This window comes from Camponotus floridanus, unplaced genomic scaffold, assembly GCF_003227725.1.
Source record: "Camponotus floridanus strain SB8 unplaced genomic scaffold, Cflo_v7.5 scaffold20, whole genome shotgun sequence".
NCBI classification, from domain to species: domain Eukaryota; kingdom Metazoa; phylum Arthropoda; class Insecta; order Hymenoptera; family Formicidae; genus Camponotus; species Camponotus floridanus.
Window position 1 is genome coordinate 140,366 of NW_020229326.1, and position 9,984 is coordinate 150,349.

Genomic DNA, 9,984 nt, shown 5'->3' on the forward strand with positions numbered 1-9,984 from the left:
GTTGCCTCGCGATTGCGGCGACACATACACAGGGGGGTGGCATCGATGGCCGCGTCGATGACCGGAATATGACTTGTAGCAAACGATGAAAGGATTTGAGAGGCCGAGAAAATTCGGATGGACTTGATTCAAAGGCATCGATGGCTTTGAGATGGATGTGTACAAGAAATTTCTCGATATTAATAATAAAATTAAATGTGAATGAGGAAAAAATTCTTCGATGTTCACGAACTATAATAAAAGTACTAGTATAATAATTAAAAGTAATAAAACGTTAAGCTTAATAAGAGGGGGTATTTTATTTATGAAATTACAAATGGAAGCAAACCGAATAAAAATAGAAATAATAATCAAAGCGAGAGTAATAAAATCTTGTTGAATATCTCGAAGAAAGCTATAAAAAATATATAAATATATAGAAAGTATATAAAAATATATGAAAAAATACATAAAAAAAATTATGATTAAAAATGTAAGATGAATATAGTAAATAAAGATGTTACTTTTTAATTTTTTACATAACGTATTTATGTAAGCGTTTTTGAATGCACTATAATAAAAGGATATTTATTAGTGAAAATTTAGAATGTATTGAATGCGCGTGTTTTCTTTTTTATTTATATATCATGAAAATAATTCCCATTCGTTCATGCTATCTTATTTTGCGACACAGGTGGACGAAGACATGTGGAATATTATGCTCGCCGATTCGCGCGATTTCGGAGTGATTTTATTTTCCCTAAACGCGTCCCCACCTCTCTCCTTAAGCCGGGTTATAAATAACGGCTTATCTTTTGTCGGCTTCAACGCCACCGCGACCCCGTACAAAGCCAAACTCTAGCCCTCCTGGCACATCCTCTCCGCCACCTTTTATGCCTTCGTAAGGGGGTCGCGCGCGAGAAGACGTCTCTTGAAACGTGCACTCGTAATTGCTTTGGCGTGTCCCTAAATCAAATCCTGCGATTTTTCCGCGTTGAAGAACACCTACCTACGTGCGTTTCGCAGAGAAATAAAGCTATGATCACAATACAAACTTTCACCTCAAATATTCAATCAAAGCTTCAATCTACAAGCCTTGCAATAATTGAAAAGACATTTCTGACAAATCCCTTGCAACCCCATACAATTTCTAAAAATAAGATTCGACGATTAATATCTTATCTTTCTCTCGTTTTACTAAGAAGCATTTGTTAGCTCTCATTATTTTTAAAATAACATATGGAAATATATTTAATATACATTTTTATACATATAGCTTACCGTATAAATCATTATGCTCGTTTTGTTTTAATCGGAGCAAAGGATTAATTAACGACAGCTTTCACGTGATATTATTTATATATTCGATAGAGAGTTATATACGTATATCGACTCTCTCAGACATTGCCTGTAAGTAGTTAGACCTTTATGATGTCACGTATTTAAACTTCATAAGCGTGATTAAGCGCTAACTTGTTCAAAAGCTGCCATGTATGAAGCAACGACTGATAATTTCATATAGTTAGCATCAAATACCGTACGTCACACTGCTAGAACAAACTCAACTGTATGTCGATGCAGACGGCGTGTTTTGCGCTGAAATCAATGTGAGATGTTACGGCAGACATTTATCAAGTTGTCGCTTAAGCGGGTTGCTAGTTGACGGCTCTGCGCGATGTGGAAGTAGCTTAAGTAGCTGGATTTCTCGCTGATATTTGAATGGATGTCGGCTATTTGTGGTTCACTGCGTCCTTAACAAGATCAGGGACATTGAGGCACGACACCCCTAAGGATGAGATGCACGGCCCTCGCGTGTCTGCGCGATACGCTCATGTATATGTGTATGCGAGCGAGCTCGCACATCTGTTGACGCTCCCAAACCCCGGAAGAGAAGGACTCGCCCTCGCCAAACCTCAGTATCCTCCAATGTTTCCGTCGTATTGTCTAATCGCGTCCCGGTCCCATCCTTTTGCTCCTCTCCCCTTCCTCTCTTCAACGGAGTTCATTGTTTACTCGTTTTATATAATATTCTTAGCATCTGTATCGCATCATAAAACAATCTAAATCATGTTGCAACACAAATAAATTAATTTAATATTTGTATTTCCTTGTTAAGCATCAAAGAAAATTTCACGATTAAAACTCTTTAGAAAATGTAAGAATATGAGACTTTCTTTTAAAATATGTAATTAATACAAGAGATTTTTATTCCGAATGTCTTGTTAAAAAAATATTCTCAAAATGTTTTTCTCTTACTTTTTATTAGTCTTTCATTTTAATAATAACTTTCCAAGATCTTTAGATATCAATTATCATCATTAATAATAAAATATCACTTGCACGTTTTCGAAGATGCACTTTTGCTTGACAACATTCATTCTTAATGCGCCTGATGATTGTTTTATCGTATCACAGAGATATCAAAGGATGAACATACTTAACATTGATACGAACATCTGCGATGAGCGCCTAAAAGAGAGCAGCTAGACGTCGATGCCGTACGATGGGCAACATGCCAATCTTGCACGAGATGTCTTTTATTGCCGCGATAAGCGGCCGCACTGTCATCCTCCCCAATTTCAACCCCCATGCCATGGTGTACAAGTGAAACGTTACGAATGTAATCTTTACTTCTGTGCCTTAATGGACGTTTTCTTGCCACCATGCCACGTGTTACGCGCTCGGCGATCCTTGCAACGTTTGGCAGAAAGTGTCTTCTTTACGGTCGCGAAGGAAAAGAAACGCGATAAGCACCCGTTGTCGACTCATGTACGAGTTGTATTATGAGAAACGATGATGATAGTGCTTCTTAGCCATCTTGTTCGGTTTTATCAATGATAATTCCGCGGATAACTTTATTATACAATCGTTTGACATGATTTTATCGATTTTATCATTAAAAAATAACACTTATTAATAATTAAAAAGCTGGAATTGCTCGAAAGAATATAATTAATATTAAATTAACTGTTAATTAACATTTATGATTTTTTATATTTTACATATATTTGTTCATTTGGATTAAAAATAAAAAACGGCATTTTAAATGTTTCTTTTAATAAACATCATTATAAAAAATTAATTTTAAGGAAATATTAAAATTAATTTGGCAGACAAATTTTATATCCTCGTGTACTTTCGAAATAAATAGCACACTCTAGAGATTTTAATGCGCCGATTAAACAAAGACATTTGTCATGTCTGACTACGTCGTAATTGATTTCTTGATGTAATGGATGTTGTAACAAGATGTTCGAGAAAATACAACGCAGCGAGGCTTGAATTATACTGAGGTCTCGTCAGTCTCAGGAGACTTAAAAACTTTGATCCACCTCTACCTATAAACCCCGTTCCGCGGATGGGACTTGAAGTTCCACCTTAGATAAAACGCGGTTTGTGCCCCCGTCACCCAGCGAAAGATTTAACGAGATTTTAGTCAATCTCATTCAAAGTAAAGCCCGCTTCGGCGTTAAGTAAAATTGCTCGACAAAATGTCGAGATAACGCAAATATATTAAATAAACAATAATCGTATCAGACAATTTTATGAGGAGACATACATATTTTTAAGTATCTTTATAAATTGCATTTTCTTTTCTTCTCTCCGTTATAAAGTGATGTCAATTAAAATATAATTAAAATAAGATTAATTGCACGATAAAAATCTCCGCAGATATGCGAATGTGGACAGGGATGTCTGGTCCCTTTATTTATCGACGGCGGGTGGTTTAAGTTATAGATGCAAATTAAACTGCTCATTTATCTTATGGTAATTACACGGCTGGGATTTGCAAATCCCTTGAACTTTCTTCTAACTTTCTCCTCCCGTCTCGGGCCGTTTATGGCAAGCCTATACGTCGTCGTAACGTATCACTGTAAATTAAGAAGAGCTCGTTGCGTGTAATAATAGAATAATTTCAATAATTTTACCTATTTGCTAAAAATACATACATATTTTAGCAATTTGAAAATACTTTATATTTTTTATATTAAATAATTCTAGTAAGAATAATACGTCAATAATAATTTATAATTATTATTACTATTAATTTATCATAGATGATACAAGTGCGAAATTATAATAAGTTAAAACACAATGAATTATCATATATCTTTATGCCAGATCTTTATACACTTGATTAATCTGCATGAGAATTCGCGTGCATCGTAACGGCGCGGAAAATCGCAGGATGATCCCGCAGGTTTATCTTGGTTAGAATAGAAGGGATTAGACGCTTCTCTCGCAGGCAGCAGTTATTTTCAATTATCCTTCCGCCCCCTGCTCGGTGCCGCAGGCTCTCCTACCCCCGCGTCATAGTCGTTTCCCGCGTCCGCTCTCGGGGGTGTGTAATGTATGCGAGATAAAGGCCGAAGAGGCGCCGTAGACTAAGATATTACAGGGAAATGGTATAAGGTGTGGAACGTAGGACGCGGGGATGGGGCGGCTGGCAGGTTCCCCGCGTGGTGGAGAGGGCAAAGGGGTGCCCATAACTTATCGCAGATTTAAGGCTCTTAGACTTAAGGGACTCTAATAATAATATAGCGCCATTCCGACACCGTTATAAGGAATACGCGCGTATAGCCGGAATTGTGTACTTCGGCGGAGTCCAACGGATCGTATATGTGCGTGCATATGTGTGCGTATCTCCTGGCGTTGTAACATATCGCCGATCGTTACGGACAAATATCATTTTTACAATAGTAATTATTCGTTTAATTCACCGCCATTGAAATGGTGAAAGAGAATTATTGAAATTCAAAAGATAGAAAATCCGAGATAGCGAAATGTGATCTTGATTTTGTTTCGAGAAATAAAAATAAAATAAAGAAAATAAATAAATAAAAATAAATAAAAATAAAAATAAAAAGATATTTCGAATTCCATCGAGTGAGATACCAACATCGCTCTGGAGTCGCATATCACTATGTTAAAAAAGCATTAGGTGTGAGGTATCTGGATAGTTCAGTGGTCTAGAGCAGTTACCCGGAAAGCGAAAGACTCAGTTTCGATTCCCGATCAAATATAACATTTAATCGTATAATTAATATCAATGATAAAATGAAGAATTTCCAGAGAAAGATAGAGATATGGGAGGTCGGACATATCCTTACGCCCATTTAATCAACGAGCGACAGAATCCATCCGTGAAAATATGTGAGGCGCAAGTGGCTGAATCGAGAATCGAACCACCGAGCTATCCGGACCTGACACCTAATGCTGCTTTTTAACACAGTGATATGTGACTCTAGAGCGATGTTGGTATCTCACTCGATGGATGCAATGCCGATTGTCATGGAGGATCCCTAAAAGATCGCTCGCTGGCCAAATTTTTTCGCGTGATTTTCGTATAAAACGGTTTCAAAGCCGATCCATGGCAGGTGTAGTAACGGTTTCAAAGCTGCGATCCATGGCAGGTGTAGTAACGAAAACTACGAAAGGCCGGATAATGTAAAGAAGGCAGAAGAAGAATGGGGGGACGGGAGGACAGAGGTTTAGATTTAAGATCGCGCGGCGCCGTGGTAAACAAAAGCCGCGATAAATTTCGTAAGTCGCCGAATTAATAAAAGATTACACCGCGGTTACTGCGGGCACCCGCGAGATAAGAAGACTCTCTCGGCGGAGCCTCGAGACCGCAGCTAAATCATCGGATATCTTGCCCTGCGATACATAAACCACCCTTCAGGCTTACTACGTATACGTTGTATACAACCCCCGTTATCTTCGCCAGGACGACGATGCTCCTGGTCGATTCTCAAGAAGAAATCCGGATGTCGGTGTTTTTCGCGAGAAATCGCGTATTCGCGTCCACTGGCGCAGCCCGAGAATGGTGTCTGAAGGACTATCTGACTTGTCTCATGCAAAATTAAAGAGATATCCTTAAAATATATTGTCGTGAAAAATATAAAGAGACATAAACATTCTCAAACATGGCTGCAAGAAATATTTATTACTTTCCTTTCTTTCCTTTCCGTTAAAAATTTTTTTAAAAAAGATGCAATATTAATACGATAAAAATTTTAAACTGTTTAATATTCAAGGAGAATATTTATAAAATTAAATTTTATTATGAATAAATTAATTTCTCGAGTTCTAATAAGAAACAAAATTTTACCGTTTTTTTTTTTCGGAAAAATTAAATAATATAAAGTATTTATCTTTTTCTTGTTAATTTTGTATGCTATATAATTTTTATAAATTATATTGAAAAAAATTATATTGCCACAGCAGCATAGATTCATTTATTTGTGTATGCTTGTGTGTGTGTGTGTGTGTGTGTGTGTGAGATGTGTCGCGGGATCTCTATATTTACTTACTATTACGGGATAAGACGTCGCAGGAACTGATGGACAAATATATAGGTCCTTTATTAATTGGCAAGCAGGACACTTTGACAGACAGCTAGGGATGGGTGGAAGACCGAAAGCTTCGCTTTGATGTCGAGGACCGCAGTCCATTTCATACTGCAAAGCTCAATTAATTAATTGGCAAGAGAGAGAACGCGCTTATGAGTTCGATAGTTTCAAGACAACGTTAAATCTTTCTTCGATAAACGACGGACAATTTTTGATTTTGCGTACAACTTGATAGGGCAATACATTATGGCAATATCGCTAATTCAAATCTTAAGTAATCTTTCGACTACGATTCAACTTTCTAAGATCCTAATCTTCCGTTCTCCATCGAAAACGATAGATTGCGAAATCAAGATCCGTCGTATTTATTTGCCAAGATTAACTGTGTTACTAAGCAATTATGATAAGTGATAGAAAGTGTGTCAATGCAACCCTTTTTTTAAATTTATTTTTATTATCTTTAAATTTCAAGATTGTTCATCTTCAATATTAATTTTTTTCTCAAATATGATTAAATTTGTCGAATTAACACACATATTCGAGATATAATATTCACTCTCTCTTTTTTTTTCTTGATACTTCGTCAATTACTATCTGCGTGTATCCGCGACATTGACACGTGCAAATTTCGATTTTCCACATATCATCTCGATAGCAAATTCATCAAATCCGAAATTAAGACGCAGTGGATGGCAGCAAGAAGGAGGTGGCCACGACCGGTAAGAGGAAGAAAAGGAGAGCGAGAACGAACTCGAGTCCCGGGGAGCGACAGAGGAGGAAGACGAAGAAACGAACTGAAGGCACACACAGTGGCGGCCACCAGTGATCTATGGCGGGATTACCGGTGGCGGTATTTCTTCATAACCGTTTCTCCGGGTTGCCTCACTCGTTCTCTTTCTTTCTTTTCTCTTCTTCATCTCACTCCGGGCACCATCTTCCTCGCCTTCAGCGATCTTCTCTCTTCTGGACTGGCTGGCCCCCGAAGGTCTCGCCGCGAGAAGCTCCTTCTGCTTCTTCCCGACACTGCCTATATCTCCCTGCGCCGGTAACGTACACGCCTCCCGCGCACGCCGTTCAGCTCGCGGGGGGTTGTATCTTAATAACATTCATGAGCTCAGATATACCCGCCAGATTTATTACCCCGGCACCCGCGGATTCTGCGAAGACCCGAAACCGACCCCACCTCGCCTCCCGCCGTTCTTCTCGCGTGCCCCCTTTCTTATGCTTCCCTTGTGCTCCGCTTCCTTCGTTTTTCTCTTCTTCGGGATCACCCTACGTCTCTTGGCCCGCGCAATCAACCCTGTATGCTTCTACCCTCCCTGTAGCAAACGTATTTCGACGCTAACGAAATTTTGAATCGCGTGTCGAATCGAAAGGGTGATGATTTCGAGGAAGATGTGGAAAAAGTACAATTGCATGTGCTTCCTTAGATCTATGAAGCTTTGCATGGAATGCAGATATACTCAATGAAATTTTGATATTTTAAATTTAGCAGATTATTTTTTTAATATGCATTAATTTTAAAGAGTTTCAAAAATTGGTGTTATTAATTCTACAGAATTTCTTTCTTTGTCATTTTAAAATTTGATACATTCTGTATATAATATTTGAACATTTAAGATTGAAATGACTAGAATGACTAAATTGAATAAAATAAAATACAATATTGATTAATTGCTAAAAATATATTGAAAATTATACCGATTTTATTAATTAATCAATTCTGTTTCATATAATGCGCTTTTAAATACTTCTCTATCTCTCTCTCTTATAAAATTAAATTAAGCTGCGCTCATAAGCGATTTACGAGTGGTTTCTATAAACAAGTCTTCTCGATATCGGTTTTAAATACCGCTACGCGAGCTTTAATTAGGTCAAACGCGCGTGGAGATGGAAAGCTACATCGTCTCCGCGTGATACGAAACCACTGTGGCTTCGCTTTTATCCGTTTATCAATTGAGTCTTCTCCGCGAGATACCCTTACTACCTACCTGCACCGCCCACCCTCCGAGCCGTAACAGACACCGTCGACGGTTCTACGTTCCGATATTTATGGCTCGCTGTATATTAGACATGAAACTCCGCATTTCTAGTGCTGTTGTGTATTAAATGCGCAGCATTAACCATTATCGATTTGCGATTGATTGCGTCGTGCAAAGTTAAGGCCGCTCTAATAACACTTTTTCTAATTTTCTCTTATAGTTTGTGTAATAATTACCGTAAAAATCGGGTATAGAAGTAACAGAAAGCCAATTTGTTTATACATATTTCGTTATTTATTTATATAATTATTTATATAATTAATCATGATTATTTTGATAGTTATAATTATGATATCATATAACTATTATCGTTATCGATTTTAGCATCAAATGATTTAGGGACATATCAAATTATCAAAGTTTATTGATTAAATTTATCGCTAATTTACATCACGATTATCCATTAAACAATTCCCATACTCAAAGATTCAGTTTTAATTAAATAAAAATTTAATGTCAAAATTTGAATTCTTAAAAATAACTTTGATGAAAATTAAACAAAGCCATAATTATTTTTTATTTATTTGAAAATAAATATTTATTTGAAAATATTTCAAGTAAATAAATAAATAAATATTTATTTGAAAATATTTCAAGCACTTTCACTTTTACTAATCTTCCAATAATAAGACACTTCACTTGAAGGGTGAAATATTCGATACGTAGACAAGCAAAGAGAAATTATTTCCGAGAGATTGTAACTCAACACACAGAGAGCATCGACATTTCCTTTTCGGGGAACAAATCTCGACGCGGGTTACATCCTCCTGCGAAAATGTGCGATATATATATATATGTGTGTGTCTAAGTGTGCGAAGGCGTGTCTATGTGGGTGTATAAGCTCTTCTCGTGCTGCGCAAGGCAATACAGATTTATGTAAGTATTTAGCGCGAGCTCTTTGCTTTATCGCGAGTCGCCCAGCCAAGACGACCATACCCATTCCTTCCGGCCTGGCCGCCCAAAAATTTTCAATTATTTTCCTCTCCTCCTTTCTTAGACTCTTCCGTTCTATCCTCTTTCCGCGATCCCGCGGGACGTCGGGATGCTTGACCGCTGATCATCTGGCCGTCTGGACCGTGCAAAAAGCCTAAATTCTGTTGATATCCCCACTGATTCCTATACGATTGTAAGATAATCGGCTATGGAGATATATTTTTATTGGAATTTAATCAGACGATTGTCGAGTAAATTCGCAGATGTATTTGAATTTAGACGTATCAACTTATCATAGTATTATATAAGTATTATATAAGTATTTTTATTAAAGGATATTGCGCATTGATCTTAATATCTTGAAACAAAAGAATAATGTTTTTCTAATATTATTTGCAATTTTAATCTTTCATTAATATTGTTGGAAAAAATCGGAAAAATTAAATAATATATTTAATTGTACTGAAAAAGAGTAAAACACATATTTTGAACATCTAATCAAAGTTTTTACTGATAGAATATGATCAGTCGAGTTTTAAAATAATATTGTCGCCCCGACAGGTTTTTCGGCTCACGAAAATATAGTCAGATATTACACGTGTAACGTTAAACCCGGCAATAAATAAACACGGGGGTAAGAAAGATCGCCCGGAGTCAGCCGGCGAGGAAATATGTGC